This window comes from Stenella coeruleoalba (genome assembly GCF_951394435.1).
Source record: "Stenella coeruleoalba genome assembly, chromosome: 2".
Classification (NCBI taxonomy): domain Eukaryota; kingdom Metazoa; phylum Chordata; class Mammalia; order Artiodactyla; family Delphinidae; genus Stenella; species Stenella coeruleoalba.
Window position 1 is genome coordinate 74,738,439 of NC_137147.1, and position 15,529 is coordinate 74,753,967.

The 15,529-nt window shown below is 40.0% G+C and overlaps 1 protein-coding gene across 7 annotated transcripts in view; it reads left to right on the forward strand.

The window, feature by feature from the left end:
• The window catches only part of SALL2 (spalt like transcription factor 2), an 802,697-nt gene that overhangs the window by 452,754 nt on the left and 334,414 nt on the right, over positions 1-15,529 (forward strand). For all 7 annotated transcript variants that reach the window (XR_013826964.1, XR_013826965.1, XR_013826966.1 and 4 more), the window contains one exon: positions 12,183-12,288. The gene's annotated coding sequence lies outside the window, so the exon portion shown is untranslated. The remainder of the gene's footprint in view (positions 1-12,182; positions 12,289-15,529) is intronic.

Below are 15,529 nucleotides of genomic sequence, written 5' to 3' on the forward strand. Positions count from 1 at the left end.
CCGCGGCATGTGGGATCCTCCCAAACCAGGGCTCGAACCCATGTCCCCTGTATCAGCAAGCAGATTTTCAACCACTGCACCACCAGGGAAGCCCCTGGCTGGTCTTGAGTTACTTTCTGGGCTGTGATGGATCCTGGGGAGAAGAAAAAAATTTATATATATAATATATATGGAGAGAGACAGACAGAGAGACAGAGAGAAAGAATTAGGCTGATTTTCCTGGTGGAACCCCGAGGGCTGCAAGGGACAAACAGGACTAAGACTTCTAATTCCTCTACCCATTACTCAACTCTCCTACACGCCACCAGACAATAATAACCTGCCCTACCCCCAAACATGGGAGCTGAGTGGAGCTGAGTCTGTTTGTGGCCATCCTTACCAGCCTTACCAAGGCGGACAGAGGCTATGACAACTCTCAGCAGGCCAGGGAACCCCATGTTGGAAGCTCTTCCTCTGAGTGAAATGTGCTGTGTTCTGTTTCAAATTCAGGTCTAAATGCCTGCCCTGTGCCTGACAGGGCACGTGCATAAGTACTGAAGGGTGAGATGCTTCTGCACCAGAACAGGAAATGTAACTTGCTGCTATCAGTTTGCCTGTGGCACGTCATGGCTTGTTGACCTGCTTGGTGAATCTAACCTGCCTCTTTAGACTTTATTGTAATTAAGTTGACAACAATTATATCAGTGCTGCAGTCATTTGCCATATGCAGCCAATGCATCTAGGATAGACATAAGTTTTATGAGCAATACAATTTGTTATGATTATGGTGACTTCTGAGAACAAATAGTCATCCATGTTTTTGTATGGCTTTTTTTTTTTTTTTTGGCCTGCATCCAAAATCTACAGTGAAATAAGCTCACAGATCCTTCTTCCAGACAGGAAGATCAAACTATTTACCCTCAGTCATCATAACTGTTCTTCCTTCACTCCAAGGCATTGGTTCCTGGGGAAATTTACATTGGATAAAGTTCCTTGTCTGCTTAATGCTATCACACAGCAAGTTTCCTGGTGGACAAAATTTGTCCAGCTGTACGTGTCTAATGCCAATCAATAGTCAGTCTGTGCTAGAAACACCTTGCTTTCAAGTATCCCATCCTATAGTCAAAATGAAGGCAAAATCACCAGACCATGCATTCCTAGTTCCTTGTATCAAAAATGTAGCCATTCAAAAATCACAAATGCCTTTTCATCCCACTGCTGCAGCAGCTCTGGCTCATTTCACTGAGAGCAGCGCCTCAACAGCGTTACGTCTCAGTCGCGTGAAAATTTGTGTATGATTTGCTTGGCATCCCTGTGCTGATTTATGATTGTGATTCAGCTGATGCAGCTTTTAGTCATCTATTCCTTTTCTCTTCCCTAAATGAATATATTAATATCGTGACATCTAACATCCATCTTACATTAAGAGAAAATATAGATGTTTTTGAAAGTCAGTCTAGATAAGGGAGGAGTCTTTCTGGCTGAACAGGGACGCTTCTGGGGATCAGAGCTTGGGTCTTCTTTAAGACTGACATCCACCCTATTCTCCCTGAAGAACAAGTCCCAACCTCCTGGGTTTCTAGGAATTAGATCTGAGCTTGATTTATTTTCCTGTAAAGCTCTAAATAAACTAAACATTGCCCAAGGAGAGAACATACCTCCTCCTCCGAAGGCTGCTCACTTCAGCCCTCCTGCTCCCCTTGGGTTTGTGTTCAGCTCCCCCTGCAGCCCCTCTCACTGTGTCACTCAGAGCACAGTAGTACACAGCCGAGTCTGATGCTTGCATTGAGGTTTTCTGCAGGTGGAAGGAGCTGTCACTCGTAACAAGAGTTGCCTGAAAACCTTGATGCTCTGCCCTCCGGTTTGCCTTCGAGCCCTTCAGGAGGAGTTGCGGAGCTTTGTTGAGATACTGGACATACCAGAAAAGATAGGGATCCAGACCAGAGGTCTCGTAAGTGCAGTGCAGGGTCCTAGGCGCCCCCTCTGAGACAGTCACTGGGCCTTCTGTCTGGTTCACTGAGTCTCCATTGGTCCCTCCTACAAGAGAATCACTTTTTTATGTTATAAACGGACAGAAGGAGAGTTTTCAGCCAGAGAAGAAAACTAAAGTTACCTATAATTATAGGAAAATGAAAAATCATGAACATTTAAGATAAAATGTTACTTACTGAATATTAAGAAGATCACAATAACAGAGTGAGTGACAGAAAACATGTTGGCAACGGTCCTTGCTCCCTAGAATACACCAAATCTAATGGGGCTAGTTTGCAGCTGAATATTGTAGAAACTCCTCACTTAGAAACTGAGAGCCCCTTTCTGCACAGCAACAGTAATCTGTCTTGTGGCTACAAAGTAAACAAGTCAAACCAGCACCTGAATAAAAAGAGGAACCACATTTGTAGGAAACCCCGCCCTCTGGTGTTCATCCTGAAAATTGCACCACAGCTATATCTGACCTCTTTTTCCTGATAAAATATTAATAGCTTGAGGCATAGATAGAGAATGGGACAGGACTCAGAAGGGAGCTCTAAACACGAGCATGCTTAGGGAAATATTCAGTTGTTGCTTCCATCATTTTCTGCATGGTGCAAGTATCTCTAGCTACCCAAATAATCCCAGGCAGAATTTTTAACTGGAATAGTCAGAGGTCTCTTCCTTGCATATGTCTCCATGACTCCCATGGGTAAGAGAGGGATTCATCTGCCTAGAAAGTGCTCCCTAATCTCCCCAAATCCTTTGCCTGAATTACTATTCATCCCCAAGACTCATTCAGCATGCCACAGAGGAAACATTACCTAAGGCAGGTTTCAAATAATGTGTGGTTCGTAGAAAAGCATTTTATCCCTATCCATCATGAAATGACATATTTGTAAAATACAATAAAAACAAATTACTGTAACTTCTTCACTGATAAAGGTAGAGTTGACCTTCCTTCCAACTGGATAACTGGACAAACTATATGAAACAACTTTTGGACATTGGACTACAGGTAGCACAGAGATAAGGAAAACAGATGAGGTGAGCCCAACCATTGCCCAGCTTACTTCATGGAGGCAGCTTCTCGGCACCAGTGCAGGAGGGATTTACCAAAAATAGCCCAGCTGTCTCACTGTGATATTGAGACGGAATAGGAGATTGGGGATCTTGAAGCACCTAGAATTTGTGGACAGTGTACCAGAGAGGAGGGACGTCTACAAAAGGAGAGAGAGAGAGATAATGACAGGGGGGTCACTGTGAATCCTGTGTGGAGTACTAATCTGCAACAAAAGAGAGAAAACTCACCGAGTTTGGTAAACCACCCTGAAAGGGCCTCCTTTGGGCGCATGAACCATACTTAGATGACAGCAGCCTTACACCTTTAGCCTTATGAGGGATAGGTGACCTTACTTAGGTGTCTTTGTTCTTGAAACACCTTCTTTTATTTATTTTTTATACAGCAGGTTCTTATTAGGTATCTATTTTATACATATTAGTGTATATATGTCAGTCCCAATCTCCCAATTCATCCCACCACCACCCCCTCCCACCCCACTTTCCCCCCTTGGTGTCCATATATTTGTTCTCTACATCGTGTCTCTATTCCTGCCTTGGAAACCGGTTGATCTGTACCATTTTTCTAGATCCCACATATATGCGTTAATATATGATATTTGTTTTTCTCTTTCTGACTTACTTCACTCGGTATGACAAACTGTATGACATTCCATACACGTCTCTACAAATGACCCAATTTCGTTCCTCTTTATGGCTGAGTAATATTCCATTGTATATATGGACCACATCTTCTTTATCCATTCGTCTGTCAGTGTGCATTTAGGTTGCTTCCAATACCTGGCTTTTGTAAACAGTGCTGCATTGAACATTGGGGTGCATGTGTCTTTCTGAATTATGGTTTTCTCTGGGTATATGCCCAGTAGAGGGATTGCTGGGTCCTATGGTAGTTCTACTTTTAGTTTTTAAGGAACCTCCATACTGTTCTCCATGGTGGCTGTATCAATTTACATTCCCACCAACAGTGTAAGAGGGTTCTCTTTTCTCCACACCCTGTCCAGAATTTGTTGTTGTAGATTTTCTGATAATGCCCATTCTAACCAGTGTGAGGTGATACCTCATTGTAGTTTTGATTTGCATTTCTCTAATAATTAGTGATGTTGAGCAGCTTTGCATGTGCCTCTTGGTCATCAGCATGTCTTGTTTTTAGAAATGACTATTTAGGTCTTCTGCCCATTTTTAGATTGGGTTGCTTATTTTTTTAATATTGAGCTACATGAGCTGTTTATATATTCTTTAGATTAATCCTTGTCCGTTGATTCATTTGCAAATATTTTCTCCCGTTCTGAGGGTTGTCTTTTCATCTTGTTTATAGTTTCCTTTGCTGTGTAAAAGCTTTTAAGTTTCATTAGGTCCCATTTGTTTATTTTTGTTTTTATTTCCATTACTCTAGGAGGTGAGTCAAAAAAGATCTTGCTGTTGTTTATGTCAAAGAGTGTTCTTCCTATGTTTTCCTCTAAGAGTTTTATATTGTCTGGTCTTACATTTAGGTCTTTAATCCATTTTGAGTTCATTTTTGTGTATGGTGTTAGGGAGTGTTCTAATTTCATTCTTTTATATGTAGCTGTCCAGTTTTCCCAGCACCACTTATTGAAGAGACTGTCTTTTCTACAGTGTATTTCCTTGCCTCCTTTGTCATAGATTAGTTGACCATAGGTACGTGGGTTTATCTCTGGGCTTTCTATCCTGTTCCATTGATCTATATTTTTGTTTTTGTGCCGCTACCATACTGTCTTGATTACTGTAGCTTCGTGGTATAGTCTGAAGTAAGGGAGACTGATTCCTCCAGCACCATTTTTCTTTCTCAGGATTGCTTTGGCTATTCAGGGTCTTCTGTGTTTCTATACAAATTGTGAAATTTTTTATTCTAGTTCTGTGAAAAATGCCATTGGTAGTTTGATAGGGATTGCACCGAATCTGTAGATCGGTGCAATCCCTATCAAGCTTTGGGTAGTATAGTCATTTTCACAATATTGATTTTTCCAATCCAAGAACATGGTATATATCTCCGTCTGTTTGTGTCATCATTGATTTTTTCATCAGTATCTTATAGTTTTCTGAATACAGGTCTTTTGTCTCCTTAGGTAAGTTTGTTCCTAAGTGTCTTATTCTTTTTGATGTGATGTTAAATGGGATTGTTTCCTTAATATCTCTTTCTGATCTTTTGCTGTTAATGTGTAGGAATGCAAGACATTTCTATGCATTAATTTTGTATCCTGCAACTAAACCCAATTCACTGATTAGCTCCAGTAGTTTTCTGGTGACATCTTTAAGATTATCTATGTATAGTAGCATGTCATCTGCAAACAGTGACAGATTTACTTCTTCTTTTCCAATTTGAATTTCTTTTATTTCTTTTTCTTCTCTGATCTCAGTGGCTAGGACTTCTGAAACTATGTTGAATAAAAGTGGCGAGAGTGGACATCCTTGTTTTCTTCCTGATCTTAGAGGAAATGCTTTCAGTTTTTCACCATTGAGAGTGATGTTTGCTGTGGGTTTGTCGTATATGGTCTTTATGATATTGAGGTATGTTCCCTCTGTACCCACTTTCTGGAGAGATTTTATCATAAATTAGTGTTGAATTTTGTCAAAAGCTTTTTCTGCATCTATTGAGATGATCTTATGGTTTTTCTCCTTCAATTTATTAATATGGTGTATCACACTGATTGATTTGTGTATATTGAAGAATACTTGCATCCCTGGGATAAATCCCACTTGATCACGGTGTATGATCCTTTTAATGTATTGTTGGATTCTGTTTGCTAATATTTTGTTGAGGATTTTTGCATCTATATTCATCAGTGATATTGGTCTGTAATTTTCATTTTTGTAGTATCTCTGTCTGGTTTTCATATCAGCGTGATGGTGGCCTTGTCAAATGAGTTTTGGAGTGTTCCTTCCTGTGCAATTTTTTGGAAGAGTTTGAGAAGGATTGGTGTTAGCTCTTCTCTAAATGTTTGATAGAATTCACCTGTGAAGCCATCTGGTCCTGGACTTTTGTTTCTTGGAAGATTTTTAATCACAGTTTCAATTTCATTATTTGTGATTGGTCTTTTTATATTTTCTGTTTCTTCCTGGTTGAGTCTCGGAAGGCTGTGCTTTTCTAAGAATTTGTCCATTTCTTCCAGGTAATCCATTTTATTGGCATAGAGTTTCTTTTAGTAGTCTCTTATGATGCCTTGTATTTCTGTGGTGTCCATTGTAACTTCTCCTTTTTCATTTCTAATTTTATTGATTTGAGTCTTCTCCCTCTTTTTCTTGATGAGTCTGGCTAAATGTTTATCAATTTTGTTTATCTTCTCAAAGATCCAGCTTTTAGTTTTATTGATCTTTGCTACTGTTTTCTTTGTTTCTATTTCATTTGTTTCCTGTCTGATCTTTATGATTTCATTCCTTCTACCAACGTTGGGTTTTGTTTGTTCTTTCTCTAGTTCCTGTAGGTGTAAGGTTAGACTGTTTATTTGAGATGTTTCTTGTTTCTTGAGGTAGGATGGTATTGCTATAAACTTCCCTCTTAGAACTGCATTTGCTTCATCCCATAGGTTTTGGATCATTGTGTTTTCATTGTCATTTGTTTGTAGGTATTTTTTTCATTTCTTCTTTGATTTCTGCAGTGATATCTTGGTTATTTAGTAACATATTGTTTAACCTCCATGTGTTTGTGTATTTTTACGCTTTATTCCCTGTAATTTATTTCTAATCTCATAGCTTGTAGTAAGACCAGATGCTTGATATAATTTTAATTTTCTTAAATTTACTGAGGCTTTATTTGTGACCCAAGATGTGGTCTGTCCTGGAGAATATTCCGTGTGCACTGGAGTAGAAAGTGTAATCTGCTGTTTTTGGGTGGAATGTCCTATAAATATCAATTAAATCTATCTGGTCTATTGTGTCATTTAAAGCTTTTGTTTCCTTATTAATTTTCTGTCTGGATGATCTGTCCATTGGTGTAAGTGAGGTGTTAAAGTCCCCCACTATTATTGTGTTACTGTCGATTTCCTCTTTTATAGCTGTTAGCAGTTGCCTTATGTATTGAGGTGCTCCTATGTTGGGTGCATATATATTTATAATTGTTATATCTTCTTCTTGGATTGATCCCTTGATCATTATGTAGTGTCTTTTCTTTTCTCTTGTAACATTCTTTATTCTGAAGTCTATTTAGCTGATGTGAGTATTGCTACTCCAACTTTCTCTTGATTTCCATTTACATGGAATATCTTTTTCCACCCCCTCACTTTCAGTCTGTATGTATCTCTAGGTCTGAAGTGGGTCTCTTGTAGACAGCATATATATGGGTCTTGTTTTTGTATCCATTCAGCGAGCCTGTGTCTTTCGGTTGGGGCATTTAATCCATTCACATTTAACGTAAATATGGATATGTATGTTCCTATTCCCATTTTCTTAATTGTTGTGGGTTTGTTTTTGTAGGTCCTTTTCTTCTCTTGTGTTTCCCACTTAGAGAAATTCCTTTAGCATTTGTTTTAGAGCTGGATTGGTGGTGCTGAGTTCTCTTAGCTTTTGCTTGTCTGTAAAACTTTTGATTTCTCCATCAAATCTGAATGAGATCCTTGCTGGATAGAGTAAACTTGGTTGTAAGTTCTTCCCTTTCATCACTTTAAATATATTGTGCCACTCCCTTCTGGCTTATAGAGTTTCTGCTGAGAAGTCAGCTGTTAACCTTACAGGAGTTCTCTTGTATAATATTTGTTGTTTTTCCCTTGTGTGCTTTTCATAATTTTCCTTTGTCTTTAATTTTTGTCTCTTTGATTACTATGTGTCTCAGTGTGTTTCTCCTTGGGTTTATCGTGCCTGGGACTCTCTGTGCTTCCTGGACTTGGGTGGCTATTTCCTTTCCCATGTTAGGGAAGTTTTCAACTATATTCTCTTCAAATATTTTCTTGGCTCCTTTCTCTCTCTCTTCTCCTTCTGGGACCACTATAATGCGAATGTTGGTGAGCTTAATGTTGTCCCAGGGGTCTTTTAGGCTCTCTTTATTTCTTTTCATTCTTCTTTTGTTATTCTGTTCCATGGCAGTGAATTCCATCATTCTGTCTTCCAGGTCACTTACCCATTCTTCTGCCTCAGTTATTCTGCTATCAATTGCTTCTAGTGTATTTTTCATTTCAGTTATTGTATTTTTCAACTCTGTTTGCTTGTTCTTGAATTCTTCTCGGTTTTTGTTATTGAATTCTTCTAGGTCTTTGTTAAACATTGCTTGCATCTGCTCAATCTTTGCCTCCATTCTTTATCTGAGGTCCTGGATCACTATCATTATTCTGAATTCTTTTTCTGGAAGGTTGCCTATCTCCACTTCATTTAGTTGTTTTGAAACACCTTCTTTTCACTTCTTGTCACATTTTTGTTTTAATTCAACTAAGTAATTTATTATGAAAGTAGAGTTTAGATACTTAATAGTACTAGCCAGACTCTCTTCATTCCAGAGGCACGTGTGTGGTATTCATCTGTCTCCTGTTTATTTGTATTATTAGAATTCAGGAATCTCAATGTAAAGAACTGTTTGATCAGTTTCGGTCAGCTTGTTTCTCTAGTTTCTTGTGCAATTATTTGTGCTAGTGAAGTGAACACAGCAGAAGATTTGACAGGGTCATTTCATAGCTTGTTCTTTGTCTAGTTTGTCTAGTTTCTTGTGCAATTATTTGTGCTAGTGAAGTGAACACAGCAGAAGATTTGACAGGGTCATTTCATAGCTTATTCTTTCCCTAGGATTGGGTTTACTTTATGCAAAGTATGACTGTATTTATAGCAAGAAGTCAAAACATTGTTACTTGCTCACATCAACTATTTTAAGGCATGGGGACTTTGTTTCTGCAGACAGCTGTGATGTTGCCTTATACAGGCTCTCAGGGCAGTGCTGTCAATCTAGTAACAATGGCTATGACTAAGTCATTTGAACACAAGAATCGTCTTCTTCAAATGATACATATTCACCTACATAGATTTTCTCACCAGTTAAAATGATCTATTTTTTTAGCTCTTACTAAAATTAGGGTCTTGAGTAGAGTTATCCTGCTGGCAAGACTCTCTGGCTCAGCGGACCACCTAGGTACTCTTATATTATTGTGCGTGTTCAGGAATCCCTAGGCTCAAGCATTCATTCTGGAAATTTACAGAGTTGTCTACAATGTGTAAACCAAATCCAGACACGATTCCTATCTCAAATTGCTTTCAGTTGAGTGAGGAGCAGGTAAGTAAAACAAATCTTATGCCCTGCCTGTACTCCCACTAGCTTGGACCCAGCCATGTGGAATGAGGGCTCAGACTGGAAGTAGAGAGCTGATGCAGTTATCACCAGGGAAATAAAACCTGCTTGAATACTTTATTTCCTCTATTTAGATTTATTTTTGTTCTTTTATCTCCCTCTCCATTTCTTTGGCCTGTTTATCCTGATGTTTAACTCCCAGTGCTCAGGTGTCCAACACCCAGTGTGCAGGACTCCAGAATGTTAGGGAAGAAGGCAGTGTTTACCTTCAGGTGGGTGTCCAGACATCCACCCTGTTAGGTGAGGACAGTGACTACATCTTCCAGTACCATTAAAACTATGATAACTGTTAAATTCTCCATTATGCAGTATGCAGAAAGCAAACAGCATGGCTGGCTGAGAAGCAGCAGGAGGTTTTGTTTGGAGTTACATAAAAGTTGACAGAACTATTCCTCTAGTTTCTTGATCCTTTGGTGGAATCGTCAAGAAAATCTTGGCTCAGGTGTTATGCAAGACAAACTGCCCTGCAAGATCCCTGTATAGCACAGGGAACTATACTCAATATCTTGTAATAACCTATACTGGAAAAGAATCTGAAAAAGGATAGATACGTATGTATAACTGAATCACTTTGCTGTACACCTGAAACTAACACAACGCTGTAAATCAATTATAATTCAGTAAAAAATTTTTAAATGTTTAAAAAATATTCTTAACACTTTTATCCATTTAAAGAACTGAGATGCTTTTATTTGTAAAGTGCCGTTATTCCATTTGTCTTTACTTTGTTAAAAATAACGTAAAGAACACAAAAGCCTCAAAACCAAGGGAAGTATTCTAAGTTGGCCATACAGATGATTAGAAATATGCTTTTGTTATTTAATTTGTTGCTGTCAAACAAAAAACTGCAAATCTAAAAATTCCCATGTAATTCCTACACCCCAGAGGTTGACAAACAGTTTTTCTGTAAAGGGTCAAATAGTAAATAGTTTAGGTTTTGAAGTCATATAGTCTCTGTTGTGACTACTCAACTATGCTCTTATAACATGAAGCATCCATGGTCAATGCATAAATAAATGGACATGGCTGTTTTCCAATAAAACTTTATTTCCAAACACAGGTGGCAGGCTGCTCTGCCCTGTGGGCTGTGCTTTGCCAATCCCTGCTATGCCATAAGAATGTATCCATAAAGTTCCAAAGATTTCTTTTTTTTAATAAATATTATCATATCTTTTTGAGGAGACTTAAAATAAAGAATACATTAATGGATAGAAAAGAAGAAGAAGGAAATTAGATGATCCTAATGCCTAAGATACATTGATGCTGAGTTTTCAAGGGTGAGACACACAGATATGGACGCTACCATTAAGGAACTCACAGAAGTAGTAGTGAAAATAGGTCTTAATCAAATAATCAAAGAAATAAAGGAGAAACTGCAAATGTGAAAATGCAGAGGTCTATAATTCTAAAAATGCCCCCTGAGCTTCCTTCACCTACTGACTCTTGGACAGATGTATAAGAATGAATAGTCATTTACTCTTTTTTTTACTCTTTTGAAGGGAGGAAAAAAATTTAGGAAAAGGAAAATAAATAAGAAATCACCTACAGTTGCTATGAAGGGGTCATATAGTAGGAAAAAGGTACTTTTAAGAAACTTAAGGACTTCCCTGGTGGTGCAGTGGTTAAGAATCCGCCTTCCGATGCAGGGGACATGGGTTCAAGCCCTGGTCCAGGAAGATCCCACATGCCGTGGAGCAGCTAAGCCTGTGCACCACAACTGCTGAGCCTGTGCTCTAGAGCCCACGAGCCACAACTACTGAGCCCACGTGCCACAACTACTGAAGCCCGCGCGCCTAGAGCATGTGCTGTGCCACAGAGAAGCCACGGAAATGAGAAGCCCGCGAACTGCAACGACGAGTAGCCACAACTCAGCACAACTGGAGATAACCCACACGCAGCAACAAAGACCCAACGCAACCAAAAAATAATTAATTAATTTTAAAAAAAGAAAATAATACCAGTATTGTTGAAGAGAGAGAGAGACAGAGAGGGAGAGAGATTAGGAGTATGTGAAATGAGGTTGGAGACGTAACAAGATCCTAAATTATGCAAGGTTTTGTAGGTCATAGTAAGAAGTTTTGGGACTTCCCTGGTGGCACAGTGGTTAAGAATCCACCTGCCAATGCAGGGGACATGGGTTTGAGCCCTGGTCCAGGAAGATACCACATGCCGTGGAGCAACTAAGCCTGTGCACCACAACTAGTGCGCCTGCACTCTAGAGCCTACGAGCCACAACTACTGAGCCCACACGCCGTGACTACTGTAGCCCGTGCACTCTAGGGCCTGTGTACCGCAACGACTCAGCCTGCGTGCTGCAACTACGGAAGCCTGTGCACCTAGAGTCCGTGCTCCACAGCAAGAGAAGCCACCACAATGAGAAGCCTGTGCACCGCAACGAAGAGTAGCCCTGGCTTACCACAACTAGAGAAAGCCCACGCGCAGCAACGAAGGCACAATGCAGCCAAAAATAAATAAAAATTTTAAAAGAAGTTTCTCTTTATTCTAAGAACAAATGGGGATCCAGGTGATTGACATGCTCAAATCTGCACTCTGACAAGATCATTCTCACTGCGGTACAGAGGACTACATTGAAGAATGATGGGGTGTGTCACATGCTGGGGAGCAAGGGACTAAAATGGATTTTTAATTAGGATGGTGGAGGTGAATTAGCATGTGGGGTTTGTGACATGTTCTGGAGACCTTTAGGAAGCAAACTCAACAGAACTGGGAGTTAGACTAGATATAGTATTTCAAAAATGAATAACTATGAAGCAAAAAACCCCATATGAGTCTTAATATACCCTAAACTGAGGATAGCAGAAATTGCTATTTGCCTAAAGAATGCCCATTCTCTCCTATTTCTTACTAATAGAACCACAGTTTTGATGTGAGTGACAACATGCTGAGACTGAAAAAATACTGACATCCCAGACTCCTTTGCAGACGGGAGAAAGGTGGGGACATGGAATAACACTTTGGTAAGTGAAATGTAGCAGCTGTTGGGTGGATTTTCTGGAAATGATTGACATGGCCAGCATGTACTCATTTGCATCTTGACGTTCTCTTTCTTTCTGTCTGTAATGTGTATAAAGTGGATGGATCTCTAGCAGTTTCTGCCAAGTATATAAACAAAAGTGACACTTTAAGGACAAGAGACAGAGCTAGAAGGAAGCCCCTTGATTTTTTATAACATGATGACGGTAGTATAGCAGCCCTGGACTGCAGATAATACATATGACAGAGCTTCTTTACGTGAGAGGAAAGTAAACTCCACCTTGTTAAACACATTATTATTTGAAGTTTTGGTAACTTGAAGCTGACCCAGTCTCTAACTGATATAGAAGATGTTCATTCAAAATACAATGCATCGGGCTTCCCTGGTGACACAGTGGTTGAGATTCCGCCTGCCGATGCAGGGGACATGGGTTCGTGCCCCGGTCTGGGAAGATCCCACATGCTGCGGAGCGGCTGGGCCCTTGAGCAATGGCCGCTGAGCCTGCGCGTCCGGAGCCTGTGCTCCGCAACGGGAGAGGCCACACTAGTGAGAGGCCCACGTACCGCACAAAAAAAAAAGCTATTGAGTCAGTCTACCAAACATTTAAAGAAGAATTAACACTGATCCTTCTTAAACTATTCCAAAATATTGCAGAGGAACGAACATCTCAGCGCTATCTGCTTCATCACTTTGGTCTTATGATCCAGCAGATCCAGAAATGATGCCTGGCGTTTCCATGGCGAATAGGATGGAGACATGGGAAACACCAACAGGAAAATTGCAGCATAGTCCACTGGTATTGGGGGCTGTGGGGAATATATGCCCTTTTCTTTAAATATTGATTCTCCTTTTAAGAAACAGTTTCTGACTTGCTAATTGACCATGGCAAAGTCTGAATATCTAACTTAGGAAAAAACTAGCTTAGTGACCATGCAGCCTGAACTTCCATCATGAACCAAGTGTTGTCCAACCTACATACCTGCACTGTTGATCATGCCCAGCAGCAATCTATCATCAAGTGGAAATGATATATAAGAGACGGGGCTCAGACATCCCCAGAAGATCCAGGTAAGCTGAATGGGTAAGCACCTCAGATTCCTTTGACACAAACTCTTCTTGTTTTGTATACTCTCCCTTAACCATGTCTATAACCTTCTGGGGAGTTCCTTATAATCAGTTCACTAAGGAACAAGAAAATCAAGCCTATTTTTCATATGGATTTGCACATTATTTTGGTACCACACAAAACTAGCACTATAGCCCACTGAAGGCTGAAGATGAAGGACAATCCCTCCACATCATCAGGTGATACCTTTTGGTTATTCATGTTCTCTAGAGTGAGAGATGGCCAGAGGTACTGATCTACAGTGATTCTCGGGCAGTTGCTAATGATTTTTCTGGTAAGAGACTTGGATGGAACAAGATCGGAAGATTACTGCCAAGGAAATCTAGGAAAGAGGTATCTGGATGGACCTGTCAGAATGGGCACAGACTGTCAAGATAATTATGCACTATGTGGATACTGGCCAAGGGAAATGGAAGCTCTTAATAATGGACAAAACAATGCACTCTGTAGATGTGTCAACATCTTTCCCCAGCCACCTCGATGCTTGGTCAGTGATCCCATGAGCAAAGTGGCCTTGCTAGCAGGAATGGAAGATATGCATGAAGTCAAAAACATTGATTTCCCCTTACCAAGCTTGACCTAGCTAATGCTGTTGCTCAGTGACTAATCTGCCAAACTCAGAGACTAATGCTGAGCCCCTGATATGGTGTCATTCCCCAGAGAGACTGCCCAGACACCTGACGACGAGTGGATTGCATTAGACATCTTCCATGATGGAGATGACTGAGATGTGTTCTCGCAGGAGTAGACACAGATACTTGCACATGGATTTGTCTTCCTTGCTCATTGTACTCTGCCAGCATCATCCTTATAAACTCACAGAATGCCTAATTTCATCAAGGGATTGCCCACAGTATTTCTTCTGAGGAAGAAACTATTCTCACTGCACAGGATTACAGCAGTGGGCACATGCCCATGGGATTATTTATCTTACCTCATACCCCATCACCCAGAAGTGGCCGGCCTGTTGAAATGTAGAATGGCTTATTGATTCCGTTATAGCAGCAGTTGGAAAACAACTCTGTAAAAAGATGGGATTCTGTCTTATATGATGCAATATATGCTTTATAGCAGAGACTATTATATGATGTTTTCTCCCCCATACCCAGAATGCATGAGTCCAGGAATCAAGGAAGTGGCTCTGGGAGTGGACGCTCTCACGATTATTACCAGTAACCTACTAGCAGTATTTTTGCTCCCAATGTTTGTAACTTAGAGCTCTATTGGTTTGGAGGTCTTACTCTCTAAAAGGAGGAAGGCTTTCCCCAGGGGAGACAGCAATAATTTCACTGAATTGGAAGATAAGACAGCCATGTGGCCAGTTGGGCTACATATTTCTCACAGCAATGAATAGAAAATGAGGTTATTCTACTGACTGGAGTGATTGATACCAATTACCAAGGAGGAATTAGGTAGCTGCCACACAACAGATATAAAGAGGACTATGTCTGGAATCCAGGAGATTTCCTAGGGGAGCCTCTGGGAACTTCCAAGCCTGATACTAAATGTTAATGTTAAATTGCAGCAAGCAATAAAAAGACAAGATTTTTGAGTACTCAGACCCTTTGAGAATGAAGATTTGGATCACACCACTAGGGAAGTAACGTAATCCACTGAGGTTATGGCTGAGGGCAGGGAAAATATAAAATGTGTAATAAAAGAAAGAAGCCGTCCATGTCAATTGCACTATCGTGACCAAATTGGGAATCAAATAATGTAGTAGTTTTCTATATTTTCTTTTTGCTTTTTATATGTGTGTTCCTTTGTATACATTGCCATTCTCTTCGTCTTTCTCCTCACCATAATTATTTTATATGCAGATTGTCAGAGATTAAGTTTACAATTTAGTCTGTGTATAACAGCATTTTCAGTGAAATTTCCTTTGAATTTTAGAAGTAATTAATACAGCCAGTGATCCGTAGTGACTGCTGGGATTATGGGTCTCCTCATTTGGGGGAAATGATGAGAACGTCTTCACTTGTTCAAAGGACAGCTTTAGCTTGTTATATAGAAACATAGAGTCATTTCACCGTGTTTGGAAGTTCAGATGTGTATGGAGGGGTGTGTAGGAAAGATCAGAAAGATGAGGCATGCCACT